The sequence below is a fragment of the Harpegnathos saltator genome, unplaced genomic scaffold (genome assembly GCF_003227715.2).
Source record: "Harpegnathos saltator strain DR-91 unplaced genomic scaffold, Hsal_v8.6 scaffold15, whole genome shotgun sequence".
NCBI classification, from domain to species: Eukaryota; Metazoa; Arthropoda; class Insecta; order Hymenoptera; family Formicidae; genus Harpegnathos; species Harpegnathos saltator.
The window spans coordinates 1,202,752-1,225,216 of record NW_020229928.1 but is presented as its reverse complement, the minus strand read 5'-3'; the positions used below and the strand labels follow the sequence as shown (position 1 = coordinate 1,225,216).

Sequence of the window (22,465 nt, the reverse complement as noted above, 5' to 3'; positions counted from 1 at the left end):
CTCGTTCGCGCGCGCGCGCGAGAGAGAGAGAGAGAGAGAGAGAGAGAGAGAGAGAGAGAGAGAGAGAGAGCTATCTTCGACCGAGGTCGAGCGCTGCAAAATTACCTTCAATTAAACGCGGGATTCCGTCTGCCGCCATTGTCATCATCATCATCATCATCGCCGCCGATCGTGGCCGTTGACGCGCACGAAAAGCCGCGCGTGTGAACGGCGCTTTATCGTCCCCGGTCGCCCGGCCGCGCCGGCGATCACGGTGCGTTGATGGTTTTTGATTGGCCGGAAGTGACGTCACGATACGCGCGTTGCAACTCCCGACGCATTAATCCGCTGGCTCGTCGCGCCTCGCGCTCTACGTCTTCTTTTGCGAGAGCGCGGCTACGCGCGGTATCTTTGCGCGCTCGCTTTTTACACTGTCATCGTCGTCGTTGTTTTCGACGAGTTTTGCGCGCCCGAGCTTAATTTATCCGCCGTGTGTGAATGACGGCCGCAAACGATAATACACGACACAACGGCTATCGTGCGTGCGTGCGCTTGTTTCTTCAGCGCTGCGCGCTGATTACGCACTTAATTGCGCACGTCGGCCGATCGGCGCGTCGACGAATCGCGGAAATTGTCGGCAAGAGCTTGCGAACGACGATAGCAGCGATCGCAGCGCGCAATCTCTCTCTCTCTCTCTCTCTCTCCCAGCGACCGCGCGCACAACTCATCGACTACAAGGTACGAATAATAATCGCGAATGTATCGCGTTATTATTTACTTATTTCATCATTATCGCCCGTTAGAGGCTTCAGAGTCCAGCAGCATCCGAGTGTGTACTGCTGTTGAGCGAACAGTCAAGCTCGACCGAAACGTCAAGCGACGGGACAACTTCGAGTCCTCGAGTAATTTCCTCGGAGCCTCGCCGATCGATCTACTTTCGTAATTAGTCCGTGGTACGACGTATTGGACGAATTTACGGACGGATCGGTCCCCGGGATAACACGCGGATACAGCGACGGAATCGTCACGTTTCACGTTGCTTCGAAAAGCGAGAGAGTCTTACCGGACTTGACAGGGCCGGTGCTGCCGGATTTCCAGCTGTGAAGAGCTTCTCCTCCAGCCGCGGTTGAGCAGGGTAGCGCGCGGTATCTGGAGCGAGTCGACGACGAGAGACGATTCCGGAGGTTGTGTTGGGGTCACGATACGAAGGCAGGTTAGTAGGAATCGACCGGCGACGACGGTCCCGGCCTCCTCCGCACAAACCAATCTGCTCTCCCGTCTTGCCTTTTTGAAACTATCAGGGCCGAATCGACATAATCATGCTGCATCTATCGCCTACCCATTTTGTAGGAATTTTGTACAATTAATTCGTGCCGTTTCGGAGAAAAAACCACGACGCTGCTTATTTCATACGAAGCTAGGCCAGAATAAGAACAATTTTCTTTTCGGAACGGCACGGGGCACGAAGTTTTAATTAATGATTTACAAATTATTACAATATGGATACTAAATAAACCAATAAGTACAGTTTGATTTCGCCGAATTGGTACTGCTAGCCTTAGATCCTGCTATCATGCTTTCGTATCATGAATATTCCGTAGTCCTAAAAAATATCCATGCGTACGCATGTAACTCCGATTCCTTTCATTAGTTAGTTTCATTAGTTAGTGTATGTTTGGTTTAATGGTTTATATACTTGAGTGTATGTTTAAAATTTTTATCTTGAGATATATAATATTATAAGTTGTAATATTATATGTGTAATGTATATAGGAAGTTCGGAGAAGTTTAGATTTTCTGGATATTTGAATGAGGAAGGTGTGATAAGTGAGGTGATAGTACAGAAGAAAAATTCATTCTTCCGTTTAATTCAGAGTTAAACGCAATTTTATTCTTAATTGTTTTTTAATATAATATAATATTATATAATATAATATAATATAATATAATATGTTTTTAATATATTACAATACATAAGATAATATATAAAATGTATAATAAATAAATAAGTAAATATATATATATATATATATCTATGTATGTACATTACAATATATTACTATAACGTAACTCGTAATATTATATATCTAAAGATAAAAATTTTAAACATACACTTAACTAAACATTAAACTTAACATATATACTAAACTTATATATAATATACTTAACATATATAATAAACTTAACATAATATAATAACTAATGAAACTAACGAAAGGAATCGGATGTTAAATGCGTACGCATTTAACTATTTTAAGACTATTTTTTAGAACTACGGAATATTCATGATACGAAAGATGATAACAGGATCTAAAGCTAGCAGTACCAATTCGGCAAAATCAAACTATACTTATCGGTTTATTCGGTATCCATGTTGTACTAATTCGTAAATCATTAATTAAAATTTCGTGCCCCGTGCCCGTTCCGAAAAGAAAATTGTTTTTGTTCCGGCCCTGCTAGCTTCGTACGAAGTCAACATTTTGATTAATAGTACAAATGAATACAAAATAGGTAACTAAATAATCCAATAGGTGTTGTTTGATCTTATCGATTCGGTACTGACCTGCTAGCTTCAGAGAGCAGCTAGCTCTCCCGTCTGCTGCTGCTGGCTCTCGCTCGGACGATCTCTCGAGCACACGCGCGCGGGCCTTTGTACCGTGAGGATGGCATCGTGCCAAAATCCGTCCGCGATCCCCTCGTGCCGGAGGTGCCTACTAACGGACCTGCGAAAACGAACCCTGAGAGCGCCTCGCCGCCGCCGCCGCCGTCGTCGTCGCTGTCGCCTCCGCCGCTCCTAACCCGGCCTGGCTGGCATGTTCCATTTATCGTTCGCCTAGAAAATGCGCGGAGCGGACGAACGTTCTATCCGCCCGCGGCGGAACGACGCGCCTGGTGAGGGCTTCGAAAGGGCGTCGCCGGAATTTTTGCAAAGGGTCCCGCTCCCGCGCCGGTCCGGCGCGGTTCAAATTCCAGCGGCGCGAGAACGAAAGCCGAAATTTTCGTCCCGGTTCCCGCCCGTTTTCTTGTCCTCGTTATTTCAAGCGTGTCCTCCGCAAACTGTCCTCGAGCGGAGTTCTTCCTCCCCTCTTTTTCCCTACTCGCCCGAGAGAAAGAGAGAGAGAGAGGGGAGCATCGATCGATCTTTTTTCTTCTTTTTCGTCGAGCGGTACTTTTTTGGAGCCTGCATTGGGAAATTTATACGTCCGGCATCGGCGAATCGAATTATTCCGCGAGCTGCTCGTTAATAAGGAGAGGCAGTGTATTCGCCGATTGAGACCGGCCATGGTCGTGCGGCTACTTTGTATTCTCGAAATCGCGCGCTACCGCCCCCGGTGCTCGCTCCCCCAAATATCGTGCGCGATTTCTCCGCTGCGGAACGATTGTGCGAGGGTATTGAAATTTCTCCACGTGGAACGCGCCGCTGAGGTATTGAAACTTTCCTCCGTCGCTTCGCCGCGCTGCAGGATCTCGATATGTTATCGGCAACGGCGGCGGCGGCGGCGGCGGCGGCGGCGGCGGCGGCGGCGGCGGCTGCTGCTGCTGGAAGCGCAAGAAGCGAACGGCGCAAAGTAGTCGCCTCGTCGCCACCGACGTAATTTAGATTCCGCCGTGCGAACCGGTAGGATTTTATTGTTTTACTGTCGAGCGGAAACGAGACGGTATCGGCTCGCGGAAATGTCGGTCGTTGCGGAACGGAGTGCCTTTTTCTCTCCCTTGTCCCCTCCGCTCTGTTTCTCTTGCTCTCACTCTCTTTCACTCTCTTCATCTCTCCTCCTTATCTGCCCAAGACGTCACATATCGTGACTGTCTGGATCAAGAAAAGACCAACTCGCTATTTCCAGCCGCGCTGAGAAACGCCGCCGCGCAATTTGCTCAATACGGTGCATCAATTCTTCACAAGACCAATATTTCTTCGTCTTGCGCCATCTTGGAAACCGGACGTGACGCGCGATCGAATTAAAGCTCCTCGGAAATGTGCGCGTCGCCGTCGCTTGTAAAGAGAGGGAGAGAAATGAAAGAAGAAGAAGAAGAAGAAGAAGAAGAAGAAGAAGAGGTGGAGCAACGCGCGCCGCGCGCCATCCAAAATTAGATTAGAAACGTCGGGGGAGAACGCAGAATTCTTTCCTCCCCCGATCGAATTTTCCCAACCTTCCCCTCACTCGCACGGCGGATTGGCGCGACGGAACGGAAAGTCGTCGCTGCGCACAATTGTCGTTCCGCGACTCAACAATCGCAGTTTGTTGAGCTGCAGCCGGAATTTAATGTTATCTCTCTCTCTCTCTCTCTCTCTCTCTCTCTCGCGCACACTTCCGACTCCGACGGTCCCGACGACCTTACTGTCAAAGGTGCGACACGGGAACATTCATCGGGCCGGGAAAGATTTGAAACGTTGATGACTCGGATGAGTTAAAAGCACGTTAAACTCTCGGCGCGAACGTAACAGTTTTATTATTTACTTCTCTCTTTTTCTCGTTCCCTTTCTCTCCCTTTTCATCCATCGCGAGTCTGGCGCACGCACGATGCGTCGAAATGAATTTTCGCGAAAAAATACGAGGGAAGGATTTTACATCACTTCCGTATAATAGTTACATTTATTTCACATTATTACGGGTGTGGAATTAATCTTTCACCGAGTGCGTGCGTGCGTACGTCGTCTGCAACTCGTGACTGGGCGAGCTGCAAAATTACCGTCGCGCGCGCGCGCGCGCGTTCGCACAATGACGCTATCGGTTGCCGTTCGCCGGGGTGAATTTCGACGACGACCTTGCCAGAAGCGACGCACGATCATCCTTTCGTACGAGGAAGCTTGCCGTTTGCAATCGATAAGCCAGCTGCTGCGGCAGCGATATAACGACGAGCGAAGCGTGTAACACAGTCCGGTGTCTTTCATCTCCTTGCGTCTTAACAATCTCCTAATTTATACGCCTGGCTTCCCCATTACGAGGGAAAGAGACTCTCCCTCCCCCCCTCTCTCTCTCTCTCTCTCTGTCTTTTTATCGAGGTATTACCTCGCTCAATTCCCTCCGGTACTCGCCGCTTTTATCGTAAGCGTGTACGAGCGAGATACATGATCGCGGCGCTCGCACACGCTCCAGAAAAATACAATGTAACGAACAATGTATCCGCGATATTTGCTTGTCGGAAACGCCGCGCGTGGGAGCAGTTTTGTACGCTCGCTCGCTCGCGCGACTGCTTCATCTCGGATAAATAATCGCTCTGCGCTAGTGAAACGCTCGCGGGTAAAAAAGAGAATTCGACGGAATTTACGCGCGCGCGTGTTTCGCGCACGACAAAAAGAGGTGGAGAATGTTATTTCGAAAAGTTAATTTACGCAAATCTCGCACTCGCTTTTTCGTTACTTGGCGGCGCGCGGTCGCGAGACCAATTACGCGGCTTTTATTCCGCGCGGGATATACAGATATAACGCGCAAACTTTTCCTGCCTCTAATTTCGATTTCACATCACGACGACGCGGGGAAGTCGATACGCCAATTGATATCCGCGAAAATCCGCGCATCGAGCGCGTTACGGTCTACGGACTACGGATAGGACCCTGGGGCCGTATACGAACGCTAAACAACTCACTTTTCATTCTCAAGCTGAGACAACGTAATATTTACATGGTATTCATGTGAGAAAGATGTTGGAATCTGGAATTTAAGAGGTATATTTATAGCGCGCGCCGCGCGCGTCCTCCACGGCCGAGAACCGAATTTCACTCGTAAGAATCAGACGTTTCAAAACGCGTTTGTCGCTCGTCTACGATCGATCACGTTAAATGAAGCAAACTTATTTTCGTGTTACAGTGTTCCACTAATTACAAATTTATCCATCATTTATTACGCGATGTATCACCTTTCGTGCAGCTCTCGTGCGGCTAATTCGGGCTATTTGTTTTCTTCGTCCTTGGACCATGCGTGCACTTTGGCAGCGCGAGGATATAGTCAGTCGCTCGGCACAATCGATCGAGTGAATGCCACGCGGAACGATATAACGATCCGACGATTCGCGCGTAGCACGCACACTTATCCATCATCGAGGAGATTCGCGAATTCCCGGTGAATTCACGACTTCCTGTCCTTAATGGAAAACCGGAGGATCGCGCGAGCGAACGAGAGCGATGCGATGCCGCGTACTTTGCATACGATAAATGTGTGAGATCGTTTCTAGGAGAATACGACGACGTAGGGCCGCTCCGGCGTTTGCGATAACTCTTTACGATCGGACGGTCAATAATAACAATAATAATAATAACATCGTCGCTGGCCGACCGGTATGAGGAGGGGGAGAGAGAGAGAGAGAGAGAGAGAGAGAGAGAAATCCGCGAAAATTAATTGGCACGATCCCGGGCTATTATTATACCAGACGATGACGGTTCCTTTATCTTGACGGCTTACTCTCTCTCTCCGTAATACGATCCTAGATTTAGCGCGTCACAATGTGGAGATTCCTTCTTTTATGCTCCTATTCTATTTTCTCTGTCTATCTTTTGTTATCTCGGCGTTATTTACGAGTCGTATCTCCTTTCGCTGCTTTACGTTGCGCGCGTTCGGAGGGGAGTCGCGTCCTCGGACACGACGTAAATGTCTACGCTACTCTAATTCTCTCTTTTTCTCTCTTCTCTGTCCCTCGTTCGCCCGATGCGCAGCTCCCTCGTGTATCCTTTGTAGATGAACAATGTCCAGAAAGGGAAGGGACGAGGGGATAAGTCCGGAAAGGGTCTATCTTTCGAGAGGTAACGCCGCGCCTGCTCGAATAATAATGCCCTCATTGGATTATCAGTGGCTCTCAACGCAGGAATGCACACGCGAACGAGAGAGAGAGAGAGAGAGAGAGAGAGGCCCGGCTTCGCGCACGTATCTCCATGCTACGAACATCTGTACCCAATAATTATTTATAACCGAATACAACACACAGAGTTGGTTGGAAATACAATTTCCGAAATTGCATATTCAACAATCGCGTTTTCGAACATTGTGCCGGGATCTCTCGTCACAATGAAGTAGATTTGCATATCGAATCGCCATCGATCGATCCTTATTACTTATTCGTAACGTTACGTTTCGCCGAAAAATCCGCGTAAACTTTTCGCCGAGACACGCGACTCGCGATAATATATGTTGAAAAATGTTCAAAGGAACAGCGCATCGCGCGCGTGAGAACGCGTTCCTTTGAAGCTTCGAATAGCAGGCGGTATCTATTCGCGACGGTTGACATGGGAAATAAATTCTCACGAAAATAAAAGCGCCTCTCACACACGCGCGCACACGCACTCTGTGTTGCTCTTCGGCCTTCCTGCAAATTTTTCCGCGCGAAACTCGATACATTCGTATCGCGTAAAATACTCGCGTGAAAATACAGTCTCTCTCTCTCTCTCTCTCTCTCTCTCTCTCTCTCTCTCTCTCTCTCTCTCTCTCTCTCTCTCTCTTTTTTCTATGCATCTCGAATGCACGCGCGATGCGCTAATTCTGCGCAAAGTCTACGATACGGATGTGTGTGTGTGTGTGTGTGTGTGTGTGTGTGTGTGTGTGTGTGTGTGTGTGTGTGTTATGCTGATCGAAAATGCCGTGCTGGAAATTTCCTCACGGCTAAGTGCGCATCGCGCACGTTGCGTTCGCGATCGAAATTAATTTTATCAAGCCCTGCAGAAATTCTATGTTTTACGCAGAGCTCTGCATAAATCTGCTGTCGATACGCGCCGTAGCATCCCTCTCATCCCTCTTTCTCTCGTACGAGGGAGCGAGACTCCCTCGTCGTCGCGTTGAATGAACGAGCAAGCGAACAAACTCCCGTTTCACCAGGTTAAGCCTCCTGTTACGGTAAGAGGGTCGAAGCCGTCTACCGTAGTCGCGCGAAAAAGAGAAAGAGAGAGAGAGAGAGAGAGAGAGAGAGAGAGAGAGGGAGAGGGAGGGAGGGGGAGATCGGGTAAGAGGAAGGAGGAAAGCAGGGGAGAGAGCTGACAGCGTCGAACGTTCTTCATTAATAAGCGTCTGGGGCGACGAAATCTTAATTCTAAAATAGCCGTCGGCGTGATCGGCGAAGAGAGAGATCGCAAAGGACGAACTTTGTCGCTCGAGGAGGCACACCGATCCGTTAATTACCACCTCGACCTCCCCTGTCGAATCATTTTTATTCCATCGGGTTTATAACGCAAGCCTAGCCGTTCACTCGCTTTCGTTCGCGCACACAATTTCGGCCAAGTCACTGCGAGATGTGCCTGGCTGTAATTACAAAGTTTCGGGATTGAAAGCGTCGGGACTAAAAGCATGCGCGCGCAATCCGGCGGTATCGTGGTAAAGAAGCTCTGTCTCTCATTCTCTTTCGCTGAGAAGAGACGGAACTCGTGAATGGGTCCACTGTTTTCGGCTGACAAGGAAACATATGAGAGTGTCCGTCGACGATTTTTATGGATTTCGAACATGTTTTAGAGTAGTTAAGCATAAACGAAACGTGTTTTCTGTTTTTGCTTTTTTTCTTTCTTTGCTTTGTCGCAAGTTTAGAGATTGAAACGACAGCGAATGATGAATATCATTGAAATCGCGAGATATGTGAAAATTGCTGCGTGTTTTGAGTGGGAATTTTGCGATATTTGATGTTTCGTATGCTTGCCCATTTAGTCTATTCGAATATGTCATTATTCAACGTAACTTTGACTCTCATATTTTTGAAAAATCGAAATGCAATATGACGAAAAGGTTTTATCGGTAATTCAGAGAGCGTTCGTATCGTGTATCATGAAATTATTCATCCCGACGATTGAATTTGTCAGCAACGATAGACGAAATTTTGAAAAAAAATTGGAGCGCAAAATTATAACGAATTTCATCGATGATTAGACCACGTTTCAATCGAATCTTTCATCCTGGTGATTGAATTCGTCAACAACGACAGAAGATATCGTCGAAAAATTACAATACAAAGACACGAGAATTTTATTTGACAGTTATGGGCCACGTGTGTTACTCTAATCATCGAATTACTCGTCTCGACGGTTCAATTCGTCGGCAACGAGGAGTCGAGTGGATCTTTTTGATTCGCGGCACTGAATCCTGACACAGATTCGAGGCAATTTCGCGCAGTGAAAATATTAATGGCTGCATTCTCCATCGCGCAGAGTTTCGTCGTTAATGCGCTCACGTTTGACTCCGGAAGGCCACATCGCCTTCGTTGGTCATCGTCTCTCTCTCTCTCTCTCTCTCTCTCTCTCTCTCTCTCTCTCTCTCTCTCTCTCTCTCTCTCTCTTTCTCTCTCTCTCTCTCCCTCTCTCTCTCTCTCTCTCTCTCCTTTTTTCACTCTCGGCGGGGATTTACGGGCACCCAGCGGCTCGTCCGTTGTGTTTCGCAGCGCAAAGCCGCAATAATTCTTGCGCTACGGACGCCCTACGGAAATTGTATGATTGCGCGGATGTACTTTCGCTAAGCCGCAAGAATTGCCGTAGCTTCCCGCTCGCTCGCGCGCAAATGCAAACGACGAGCCGAGGCCATCGGCCTTGCTCCGCTGACTCGCCATTATAATAATCGAAGAACAACCGTGGGGAATTTCATCGTAATGGAATTAATTTCACGTACTAAATATACGCTCGTGATACACTGCCGATTGAGATCGCCCGCCCCGTGTAAGCGATCTGTTGGCGAAATAACACACTCCTGATCGTTTCCGAGCACCTTGCGGCTCCAAATTTTTTTTCGACCAATCTTCGTATAGGGTGTTCTCTACTACCAGCCCACCCATCTATGAAGACACAAGGGGAACCCGTTATTCTTAGCGGGACTCTTTCTCTCTGTTTACCTGGCAAAGTCGAGCAATCCTCGACGAGTCTTGTGTTTATCTTATCCTCGAGAAATCCTTCTCGAAAACGTCCCGCCAAGAATTTTGCCATTACTTTGGGAACTATTCGGAGAAGGAGAGGAGCTCCCCACTTTTTGCCGATACTTTTTTTCGGAAACCTAATATTTGAGGATTATCACAGTAGAGCTTTTCTCAGTTTCCGAATATTCTCTGAAGTTTGATTATTTTCCACGAATATGCATGATAATTTGCTTCAAATTGCATCGCATAAAAGTGTGCAAGTGCGAATTACGTATAAAAAAAAAAAGAAGAAGAAGAAGAAAAGAAATAGTTCCTCGTCGAAATTATTATATATTTTTTCTGATATTCCCGATTATATCGAATCGCAGCTCGAGTGATATCATACGCATAGAATCAATGCTTTCGGATCCGCCGTCGTCCGTTCACCGGACGGTGCCTATCAGACACATTGCGCATTCTTATCTTGATATTTCTTCAGATCTATCCGCATTATCGTTCGCTCGTCGAATTCGACAGTCGAATTCACTCGTACCTTTCCTGCGACGTATTCCAACGAGCTCTCTTCTTATCGAGTATCGTAAGTTGATGTTTTTCATGCTCGGCAGCGGTGAGTCACACTCGTGTCGACAATTTGACATTATTAATAATCGCTCATTTCCTAGAGAGAACGACCGTTCTGCGCCCGAGACGAGCGATTTTCGCGAGACGACTCAATTCATCGCAGATCCCGCATGATGTACGACAACATTCACGCATACGCTCACGCACACACGCACATACACGTATACGCTCCTAACGTCTGCTGCGCGACTGATAATCCGGCAATCGCCAGCCTTCGATCGGACGCGAAGTTTGTTCGGATTTCGGCACTCCCGGCCATTTGATTTCGTCCGGCTGCAATCCGGAGATTAGCAACAACGTACACGAGAGACCGTGCAGACCGGAGGTCGGGCGAACGAACGAGCGAGAAAGAGAGGAGAGAGAGAGAGAGAGAGAGAGAGAGAGAGAGAGAGAGAGAGAGAGAGGGGAGACGAGCGAGCGAGCGACTGCCATCCTGGAGAGCTCGTCGAACGGCGAAATTTCGTTACGTACCTCGTTGCCTTGGCCTCCCGCGGGGACGCGGAATTTTTCAATTTCCTGTCGCCTCGCGATCTCCCGACGCTCGTATTTCGCGGGTCGAGATATCGGACTCATTTCCGAGGTGCTCTCGACGCAAGCGAGCGAGGCGAGCGGGCGCTGATAAAATTTGCTCGCGTTTCGACGATTTATGTAACTTTCGCGCCACGGGTCAACGCCCGCCCTCGCGAGGGACGCGAGGGTCGTATCGGTTGGCGCGATCGCGAAAATCTCAGAGGGTACACCGTGTCATTTTCATCGCGTCGGCGGTTGCGCTCGCGACACGAAAGTTGCTGATTTTACGATTCGAGCGAGCGCGCGCGCGCGCGCGCGCGTGCGTGTGTCGACTGTAAACACTGTTTATTGATAAAATAGCTGTGTAAATGGCGAGCGACGCATTCAGATCTCTATCCGGCGTCATGCTCGGCGATTGTCGGCGGGATAGTGCGACTTTGAGCGGGTGTGCTCGCGCTTGAACTCGTAATACGCGAGAACATTTCGCACACTCGGCACACTACGCGAAAAATCCACCAGCTAACGCATGCGCGACTCGCTCGCGTTGTATTAATTTATATCAGCTGACGACGGACGGGATGTTCACGATAAAACAACTTGTGTCTACGCTGGTAAATACAGGTGTTATCGATTTGTCGCGACAGTTTCGCCCCTCGGCAGGACGCATGCGTTGAATTTTCCTCCGACTCGCTCTCTCTCTCTCTCTCTCTCCCTCTCTCTCTCCCTCTCTCTCTCTCTCTCTCTCTCTCTCTCTCTTCTTCCCTCTGTGTGTATGTGAATTTTCAGCTGCAGCTGAAAATACAGTAGTAAACACGCACGGGGGCGCGCGCTCGCTCGCATGCCCGTCAACAAAATCCTCCCGTGGCGTCCCGTGGCCCCCGCGTGTGTTCGGGCAGTAAAGTAATTTTAGACCTTCTTCCATGGCCACCGCGAGATTACCGAGCGAGAGACGCTCTCTCGCTCCCGCCACAGGACTCCCGTCGAAAAATTAAAAATATCCCGCGCCAAGCCGCGCGGGAGTTCGAAATATAAATATGCGACGGCGTCTCGCGGGTCCTGCATTTTGCATACCGAGTCGCGCCACGCGGAGGCGGAGATGTCGGATGACGCAAGGAAAGAGTGAGAGATCGCACGATTATACGTTCTCTCAAGCCCGAGGAGAGACACTACGACCGAGATCCGTTGCAGAATCTGCCACGCAACGGATGAAAATGTAATCGCGCGGTTGAGACGCGCATGCGCGCAAGTCAGCATCGAAATCGCGAGAGAAACAGAGAAAAAGAAGGAAGGGAAAAGAAGAATGAAATCGCGCGCTCTGTCCGATTTCGAAAGCAGCATTTCTGCAGCCGCCCAAAAGCCGGTGGCGCGCGATATAAAAATTCCGCTCTCTGGTAACTCGGACACGCGACGTGAATAAACATAGAAGCCGGCAGCAGCGCGCGTAAAACGTCGTAAGCAGAACTCATTTATCGCATGTAAATTCGCGCGTCGCCGCGGTACGTCGGGGATGCTGTCGTCTCTTTTCTTTCTCTCCCTTTCGTGCGCGCCTCTTTTCCTCTCTCTTTCTCTCTCTCTCTCTCTCTCTCCCCCCCCTCTCCTCACCGAGCGAATAAAATCTCCCGGATATGATGAAACGCGCCGAATTCTCTCGCGGAGCTGTCTAATTTTTCCTCCGCCGGCAGATATATATGTGTGTGTGTGTGTATTTTCCGACAAAAATAGCCGACGGCTTTGCGAAAAGGAAGCAAGCGAGCGAGCAAGCGAGCGGACGCACGCACACGGCTCGCAGCTCGACTCACGCTGTCATCTCCATGTGCGTGCAAAATTTACGCGGGGGTGAAGCCCAAAGGTCGCGCGTGCGCGTCCCGCTGCCTGATAAAATAAACCTGAATTCCCTTTGAAATCGCCACTCGTCGACCGGTAAATGTTTTTTTTTTTTCTTTTTCACTCTCTCTCTCTCTCGCTCTCGCACATGCACGCACGCGCACTCTGTGATCGTTCGTCCGTGACGTCGTTTCGTCGGGCGGAACGTTTGCCGAACGGCCGATCTTTATCAAATAAAGTGGATCGATTCGCCCCGAGACGCGGATCAGTTGCTTATCATTGCTCTCACTGCCGTGAGAGATAAGAATCACCTGACGAGAAGGTATACAAGCGGTACACAGCGCTTGTAAATTCATGAATATATCAGTAGCCAGTATGTTCCGTGTATCGTGTGTTGGCGATAGATATTTTCTGTTATCTTAAGTATGATAGAACTTTGCCCGGGGGTTGGAGGGGGGGGATTCGAAAGCACACGCTACGAGCTCGCTCGTGGCGTGTTCCGATAATTGGAGATGTGTCAAACAGTGGAAACAGTGGATGACGCGCCGTGAGGAGTATCCAGAATTTTCGTCGAGTCGAGTACGCGACTAATTACGATGTAATTAATTAAAACGATCAACGAGTGTATCCCGCGATGAGATAACGCAACGAAACAAATCCGGACGGCACGGATGGAGATTTGCCGCGAGCTAAAATATGAAATAAACGCACACCGAGCTATTTATGTACGTAACGTTACGTTACGTGACGGAAGAGCCGATCGATGTCGACGATCGATAGCGGATGTAATTACCACACATACCTTGGCGTGGACTTTCATGCAACGCGCCTCCGCATCACCACCGTCGAATCACGGTACACACAGTGTGCGTACCTAGCAAGTCATGGCCGAGAACCGACGCCGGGCGGATAAACGATCTCCACACACTCCCGCTCTGCCTCGACATTCTCATTCATCCGGACGCTAAGCACGCCCTTCCGATTGTCTCGAGTCGAGGCTCCGTTCGTCGCGCACGATGCTCGTGTGAGAGCGTCGAAACTTGAAATCGGGAGGACGTGGGCAATCGGGGAGAAAAAATAATCTGTCTGGCCGCTATTTTCCGAAAGAGCCACCGTTTGCGCGCGGCTGCAGCCGGCCGCTACGTGAGATCTCGCAATGTTGCACTCTGGACACTCCCATCAAATGGACGATTTCCTTCGGGCGACCAAACGCCGATCTCACGCGAGGACAAGGGGGGCTCGTCGTTGACGACGCGTTATTACGGGGCCCGGGGCGCGAGGCGAGGCGAGGCGAGGCGAGGCGAGGCGAGGCGGTGTGAACGCGCTCCGTTGAGCGCGAACGAACGCGAGTAGTCCGTCCGGCTCATCATCGTCATCGTCTCACGACGAGGACGAGAAGAAGGGGACCGTTTCTCTCTCTCTCTCTCTCTCTCTCTCTCTCTCTCTCTCTCTCTCTTCTCTTTCTCTCTTCAGAAACGTTCCACTGGCAGCGGGCCATCCATTAACGCGAATTAGAGTATTTAACTCGGCGAGCGAGGAGAACGAGGAAGAGAGACCGCGCAATGGCGGAGGAGGTAGGAGGAGGATGAGAAAAGCCCAAGCGGGTGAGGAAGGAGGAATGAGAATGGAGGCGGTCGCGGTCTAACTCGCCCGCATGCAGCCGCGTTATGCTGTATCAATTGGCCGCTTTCGTCATCGACGCGATGATGCGCGCAGCGCCGTACGAATGAAAACAGACACATTTTTGACGGCGATAGCAACGATAGCACCCGCGCGATAACGTCGCATCGGGAATTGTCGCGGGCGATAACGATTAATTAGTAGAATGCCGTGAGATGAGCATGAGCAGAGAGAGAGAGAGAGAGAGAGAGAGAGAGAGAGAGAGAGAGGAGAGAGAGAGAGAGAGGCGTGACGGGTGGTGCGCGGAAAGCAAACTGTGCGCGCACCGTAAAATGTCTTTACGATTTCCGTCGATACTCCTCAGGAGCAATCCGCTCGTGCGGCGATCAGACACTTGGAAGGAGGGGAAAGGGACTAACGGGCTGCGTAATAAAGACCGCGCTCTCCGTCCTCGACAGAGTCGCGCCCGTATTCTCAATTAAACGACGGATCGAAGCGGCTTCCTAGACGATCGTAGGAGGAGAACGACAACGGGCGCGGATCTACCGGCGAAGTAAAGCGCATAGAGCAAAATATTGAGTGTGCTTTAAGCTCGGCCGCTTGGAAAACCCCCCGCTGTTACCCGTTCTCTCTCTCTCCCTCTCCCTCTCTCTCTCTCTCTCTCTCTCTCTCTCTCTCTCACACATATTCGTTCTCGTCCTCTCCTTTTCCCTCGCTCTATTCCGCTTAACCCAGCTATTCCTGCCTTCCTGTTCCTCTATCTCCTCCCCCCCCTCTTTCGAGCGACGCGTTCGCTATTGATTTCAAGTTTATTCTTGGCAGCTCGTTCGCTTTGCTGGCGTCAAAACATCGAAAGGATGAAAGAAAGGGTGATCGTCACCGGCGCGTTTGAGATCCTAGTGCTCCAGGGCAGACCGCTGTCGCGGAAGCTCAACCCGCCCCTGTGTCGAACACTCGCGAAAGCGAACTCCAAACGAAAGACCCGATGGTTAAATTACGATCCAGCCGCGCGTTACTGCTTGCCGAGGGGGTATGAGGGGGTGGACGGAGAGCGGCTTCCCGACCTGAATGTTCCGCAATGTGTGCATGTGCGGCGGGTCTGTTGCTGAAATTATTATTGCTCGCTTTCTGGATACGACGTAATAGCAGTTGGGCTGCTTCTCGGAAGTAGCAGTAACTAACACTTTCGCGGAGGTCGAAGTTTACGTGCCAGTCCGTAGAATAGCCACGTGCTATCGTGACATTTAACAAATAAATGAAAGTAAATCGGAGTGTAAAGAGCTAGATATACATTTGGGGGGGGGGGAGTAAACGTTTTCGATTCCGTGTAGTAGTGAGAGCGACGAATTCGTAATATGTCTTTCAACCGATGACGTTTCTGGGTAAGACGCGATCGCTCGCGTGGCGCACAATGTACACCATCAGTACGTGTGTTATGTATAATTACGTACGTTTTCGGTACAAATGTTATTTTATCTGCGCAGTCCATTCAAATTATCCCGTACACACATTATACATATTCATCCTCGGACGATGACGTTTTTGGGCTGTGCGCGAGCATTCGCGTGGCGCACTGCATGCGCCGTCACACTCTCGTCCAAACAGCGACATTCGAATTTCGCAGCACAATATTGCGACATTAATTAGATTATATATCTTACATTATTAGGTATATTATTTGATATTATACTATTTCTGTCGCTGAAAATATTTAATATCGCCTGGATAGCGTAACGTTGGGGAACAAATTTAACTCGCTCTTCGTTCAGGTTCTAATCAAAACGGAAGGGAAAGTTGAGACGATCTATAGTCTAGGAGTATTCTCGACGCGCAATCAGCTTTACGCAAGTCAGCTCGAGGTTACGACCTCTGCTGCGTAAATGGTATGTTAGTTTCCGTTCGCGCTAGGTCCGTACAATTCCCATTTAGAAATCGTCGTTTTTTCGTCACAAATCGAAGTCGCGCTGAGCGCGACTTCGACTTCGACTTATTACACCTTCACGCGGGAAATTGCGATATGCTCGTCTCGGTCCCCCGTTCTCACCGGAAAACAATTACGACCTCCTTGATTTTTCCGCACCAACGATCATCCGATCTCACCGGTGGATTCCCGGCGTTATCCACCTTTGCATTCCAAACAGCAGGTGCTGCTTGCATCCCGACGCGCGAGCGCGCAGAGTCGCACGTGCGCAAATAAGCCGCCTCAAGACCCACGCGGGATCGTTACCTCCGGTATCTCCGAGGGTGCTGAATTACAAGCGTATTACGGATATCACCGAAGGTGCTGAATTACAAACGCTACACGCTTAATTATTCCGCAGCGACGTGGCGGTTGCGCGCACCCGGCGACGTTGCTGCGAAAGGAATTAGTCGGCACAAAGCGCGCAAAGCAACGCGTTGTTTGAGTCTAAGAGCGCACGATCGCGCATCTCGACTCTCTTTCTCCTTAATTTTCGTTCAACTCCTATTTTTTTGCTTTAGCCAGTCGTCTGCCATTTCTGCACATTTCGCAACACAACGTTGCGCCCCGCTGATCAAGTTTGCGTCAAATAGCAAAGTTAACGCGAATTTCCGCGAAGCGGAGCGCGCGCTAACCGGACGGTCATCGTCGGCGGACAATTCGCAGCAGTTCGCTGCAATTTGCGCAACTAGCGCAACTCGGCCGAATAGACGAAATAGTCTCTTCCCATCATCGTCGTCGCCACCGTGTCGTGCTCGCTTTTTCTACTGCCATTCCCGATAACGTTGATCCGCCCCCCCCCCCACATGTGCGCACTTGTGTGTGTGTACGTACGCGGTGATATCGACAAGCCAGTTCCCTGGTTTGCCGGTTATCCGCCTCCGTCTCGTCTTTCCCTGCCTCTCTTGGGCAATTTTGGTCGATAACATAGACACGCTGTGCATGCGAAAAGTGCCATCTCGTTTGGTCGATGGTACTCGAAATAGGTCATTTGTCTGACGCGACGTAGCATTCGCATGAATGTCCATCGATCTACGGGACAGGTGGGATAAGCCCGTCGGGATTAGCCCGAGATACGAGTCCGAAACCGCGTTGGATTAACTCTTCGTCGTGCGAGATGTAATATTAAACAAGCAAGCGCGCGCGCGCGCGCGCGCGAGACCCTTCACGGGCTTGCGCGAATATTTCGTTGCGTAATCTGTTACGGTCTCGTCTCCGCCGCGACTCCGTACCGTGCTATGCGTTATAATCCTCCCGGGGATTTAACCCTGCAGCGAGCGACCGCCACTATTATCGATTACGAATCTGGGCTTTATGGCAATCGCGCACGAGGGAGAGAAAAAGAACGGAGACGAAGAGAGCTGTGATGGGACAGAATGGACTGGAATTGATTTTAACTTGAACCTCGCGTTTTACGACTTCAGCGCTGAATACCTTTACTCTTGACACGCTGATACTGCCAGATCTTCTCTTCCTCTCTCTCTCTCTCTCTCTCTCTCATTTTTTTTTTTTTTTTTTTCGACGCTCGTCGAGCGTCTCTACCTCCGATGTCTCCAATCTCAAGCCCTGACGCGAGTAGAACACGCGAAAAATTCTAAATTCGAAAAGACTCCGTAAGAGAAAGAGAGAGAGCAAACATGCGCGCGCTCGCGCTCCATCCTGGAATCGCGCGATGATCAATGTGTCTTTCGATGTGATATCGCCGATGTGAATCGCCACGAGCTCGATGAAGAATTGTTGGCGGCTCGCGCAATCGTTCGACGAGCAACCGAATAATTCAATTAATTAAAAGCAATACGAGTATGACGGAGAACAATGCGCCAAAGTTGACCGGCCAGCTATCATCGCTCGAGAACATGAACAAGAGCGCGTGTTTCATCGTTTGCTCTCTCTACGCCCGAGAGAGCTGATCGAATTAGCGTGGCGTCATTAAAATCTTTTTTTTTTTTCTCCATTATACACGCTCTCTCTTTCTCTCTCACGCGCGAGCGCGCGATCATCGTAAGGCCCAGCTAACCATGGCGACACGCTCCGCTGACGCCGAAGGGGAAGCATGCTCTGAATGGTTCCTTGTATACCGCCGGGCGCGGAAAGCCGCACTCTCTGTTCGTCGAAAGAGAGAGAGAGGGGGGGGGGAGAAGGAAAGAGAAAAAGCAGACGACAAAGAACTGTTAGACTGTCGTTGACCGAGCGACGCGAGAGAGCGAGCCACCCGCTGAAATGGAATTGAGGGTTTTACCTCGAAAGGGACGTACGAGCAACGGCGGTCTCTTTCGCCAAAACGAACGTCAAAAAAATATAACTTCGCCTTTCTTGAAATACATGAAACGTTTCGGTCGCTTAAGAGAAGAAAGAGCACGAGTAGAAGACGAAAGGTTAATGTTCGAAATTTATGACTCGTCGACAAGAACGCGCGATCTCGTTTAATTACGGTGAAAGGTTCCAATTGGAAAAAAGACTGACGACCTATCTAGTATTCGTAGAAAAATATAGACTGTATTTTTTTTTTTTTTTTTTTTTTTTTTTTTTTCTTTATTCTTTGGTGGCATTTACGAGAGATGCGTTTAAGCAGATGCGGTTCTTGCGACTAAAATATCAGGTTCAAATATCGGTAATTTGTCCTTCAAAAAGTAATAGGTCTTGTAATAGCTATAGATTTTTACGGATATTCAGATATTCGTATATCGGAGACAATACAATTCGATCGCCCTGTAACCATTTAAATACGTAATGATGTAATGTTTGCGAACCGTTGAGCAAAGGAAAAACTTTCGCGCATGACTTCAAGCTGACTCGACCGAACGCGGCTCCGGGTTTAATTTTCACATATCACACGTCCGCGAACTTCTGCGGCGGAGCTATTGCACCGAGTGAGGAGGAAAAAGAACATTGGAAAGAAGAAGAAGAAGAAGAAGAAGAAGAAGAAGAAGAAGAAGAAGAAGAGCAAGTGCGACGAGCAAGCATAACGAACGACTATAACGAACAAAGCTCGCGGAATTCGTGCCAGCTGACGAATCAGTATGGACTCATCTCGCCGGCGACGTCGCTCGTTCCGCGTGAGAAATTAGAAGAATCAATTAACGACGGCAACGTGAGCGGAAGACGGGTCCGTCTCCATCTCTTTTCGCCTCTTTTCTCTCTTTCTCACCGGCGAAATTAACGCGTTTTTAATCCGACCCGACGATCCTCTATCTTCGCAATCGAAGCGCCGCGCGGCTGCCAGTCGACCCGAAGATATATATTTCCAGCGCGGGAAAATTAGGTCGCATCGGGATCTCACGTTCTCCGCTGTGTACGCTCGCCTTCTCTCGACCCTGTCCCTTTCGTTGATTAAGCCACGCTCGCGGAATAGCGAGCAGTCGAAGAGGAAACACTGCTGCTGCTGCTGCTGCTGCTGCTGTTTCTGCAGAACCAGAAGCGACTTCGATCTCTCGCTCTTCTCTTTCCCTCGCGTTTTCTTTCCCTTTCCTGCGTTTCTCTCTCTTTCTCTCTTCTCCAGTTCGAAGTTACATCGAGCTCGCTCTTGCTCTCGCATAGGGTCCTCTCTCACACACGTGCTCTTCACCAGCTCTCCTTTCATGGGTCGTCCTCCGAGCAAGAAAGCCCCGCTGTCTCACTCCCTTCCGGATTATTTTCCGGTGCTTCTTCTTTTTTCCAGAAAGGATCCTTCCGTTCGCGTCTCGCCACGTCGTCGAATCACCCTTGTTAGTCGACGATCGTGATCAGACTTCCGACAGGGGGAAAGAGAGAGAGAGAGAGAGGGGAGGGGAGAGAGAAAGCAAGCAAGCGCGCACTGACCAGTGTAACACGGTGCGGTACCCCTCGCGCGGTTTTATTAGAATTTTATTCGCCCCGTGTGTCCCGTATAATCGAATCGCTGCGGACAAAAATTGGCTTCGTGCTGCGGAATTTGGAGGAACGATTGGATTTCGCGTTGTGTATCGGCGGGATTGAATATTTCTGCCGCGAGTGGAATTACGACGGGAGAATTTCGCATTCCCGATAATATTTTTCCCCGACTGGTTTTGCGAGTAAGAGAGAGAGAGGGAGGGTGGGGGACACTCGGGACGATTAGACAAATTGTCGATGCAGCGAGAGCGTAGTATTTTCCGTCGCTCTCTCAACCGTGCGCAGTTTGCGACGTCTCGGAACGATAAATCGCGCCTCGGTTCTATTTTTAGTCAGTGCTTTCGGTATTTTCCTGTAAACTCGGGCTGTTAACACGTTGAATGCCGTGTTTATTCTCATCATTTATTCTTGAAAACTCAGTTGGAGCTCATCTCAACTGAAATATGAATAACAGAAAAAAAGAACAGAAAAGACAACCAAAATAAAAGAGAGAGGCAAACACAATTCGTAAATGTAAAATGCATGTATTTGTAAGCTAGTTTCATCGACTACCGATCATTTATGTGATTTGTTACACGCAATTCGCCACGTCTTGTAAATTAATGACACGGCAGTCAACGTGTCAATTAATTACTTTTGTAAACCCAGTTCTCTCCCCCCCCTCTCTCTCTCTCTCTCTCTCTCTCTTCTACCGTTTAAAATTGAATTCGAATCTATTTCATAATTAGGCGCTAATTAATTTCCCTAGTTGCACGTTTATCACGCACATCTATTCACCAGGAATTCATTATAAAGTTGGAAATGCTGACTTTTGCCGTCGCGCCAACAGAGTCGATGTGTTGCACGAACGTGCGCACGTTCTAATTAATCGAACGATTGGAATCGGTCGGCAGGCAGAGAAATCGTCTCGAGCGAGTCGCGCCTCGACGGGTACTTTGTCGCCGTCGCCGGATTTTCCGTAATTGCTGAGAGACCGAGAGGAGACTCCTTCATTTCTCAGACTTAACAAAGAGCAACGGAGCCGCGCGCGCGCGCATCGTGAGAGGCTTCATCTCCGTTCGTTCGTGCCCCCTTCCTCCTCCTGCCCCCTCCCCCCCCCTCCCCGCTCTAGCCCGGTACCTCCCCGGTATCGGCGAAATCCGGTCTAAATCGAGTTATCAGAAAAATGTTCAAGGTAGGAATAACAAATGGCCCTTGCCGAGCTCGCTCCGCCCGGCTACGGGGCGAACCACGTCGAGGGGGCGTCCCAGAAATAATCTGGGAAGAAGGGAGAACTGGACAAACCATCTGTAACCTGCCTCGCGCGAGATTGTGGATGGCATACAGCCTGGGGGCGCACCATAAATTATAGTTACCCTTCGCTGTCCATGGTAAATCGTTCGCCGTCGCTCGCTCGCTCGTTCCATCAAATTGTCCTTCTTCATTTAAACTTCTACGTCGCGCCGGCGCGAAAGCAGATAGAAAGCGTCGTCAAATCGCGATTAATCTGTAGTATTCTACGTTGTGCGCGGACCGATTTTCCCGATATTATCATACGACTAATTACAGATTAATGCCGAATTTCAGCGACATCGTCGGTTGAAATCTGACGTCTAATTAATACTCGAACGATCACGTCTCGAGCTGGAACACGAACGCTCGCGTTGGCACTTTACGTTGCCTTCGATTGACTAAAAATTTAAAAACACGCGATATCTTTTGCACATATCTGCGATTTCTGATAAAATTGCTATTTTATGAATCCACCGGAGAAATGTTCGCGTTGAACGCGCACTTTAACTGCGAGTACTCGAACGATGACGTTTCTCGGAAGGGCACGAGGGCTCGCGTGGCGCGCCGCGTGCGCCGTCGCAACGATGCCTACGAAATCTTCTCACAAAAAGCCCCCTTTCGTCTGTTTTGGATGAAAAGGTTTAGTTTCCCGTTCGTTTCCACCGCGACTGAACAGTTTCATCTCTAAGTGGAGCCCGCGCGTAACGCTCCAGGATCGCGCTGAGGTATTATCCAACCAACGACGAATTTCGATGGAACACTGCCAGAAGTCTTTCTTGTCTTGAGCGCGATTGCCCGCGGTCACGGTATATGCTGTGCGCTACCGCGAAAAATTGGCAACGCCGTTTTCGCGTCCATTATCCTTCGTCTCTAACGAGACCCGGAGAGATTGGGTCGGAGACTGTTTGGAGAGCGGAAAAACCGAAGCGTACGTTGATGCGGTAGTAAAAATGTTGGTCTTTCTCGTCTCGCGCGTGAGCGGATGAGGGACGAGCGAGAGCGAGCGAGAGAGAGAGAGAG

The 22,465-nt window shown here is 49.5% G+C and overlaps 1 protein-coding gene across 8 annotated transcripts in view; it reads left to right on the top strand.

Annotated features, from left to right (window-relative positions):
• LOC105189470 (RNA binding protein fox-1 homolog 2) overlaps positions 1 to 22,465 on the top strand; it is a 183,867-nt gene that overhangs the window by 36,714 nt on the left and 124,688 nt on the right. Inside the window, exon 1 of one of the 8 annotated variants that reach the window (XM_025296634.1) lies at positions 783 to 1,192. The exons of the other annotated variants lie outside the window; for them this stretch is intronic. The gene's annotated coding sequence lies outside the window, so the exon portion shown is untranslated. Of the gene's footprint in view, positions 1 to 782; positions 1,193 to 22,465 lie in introns of those variants that run through there. 8 annotated transcript variants of the gene reach the window in all.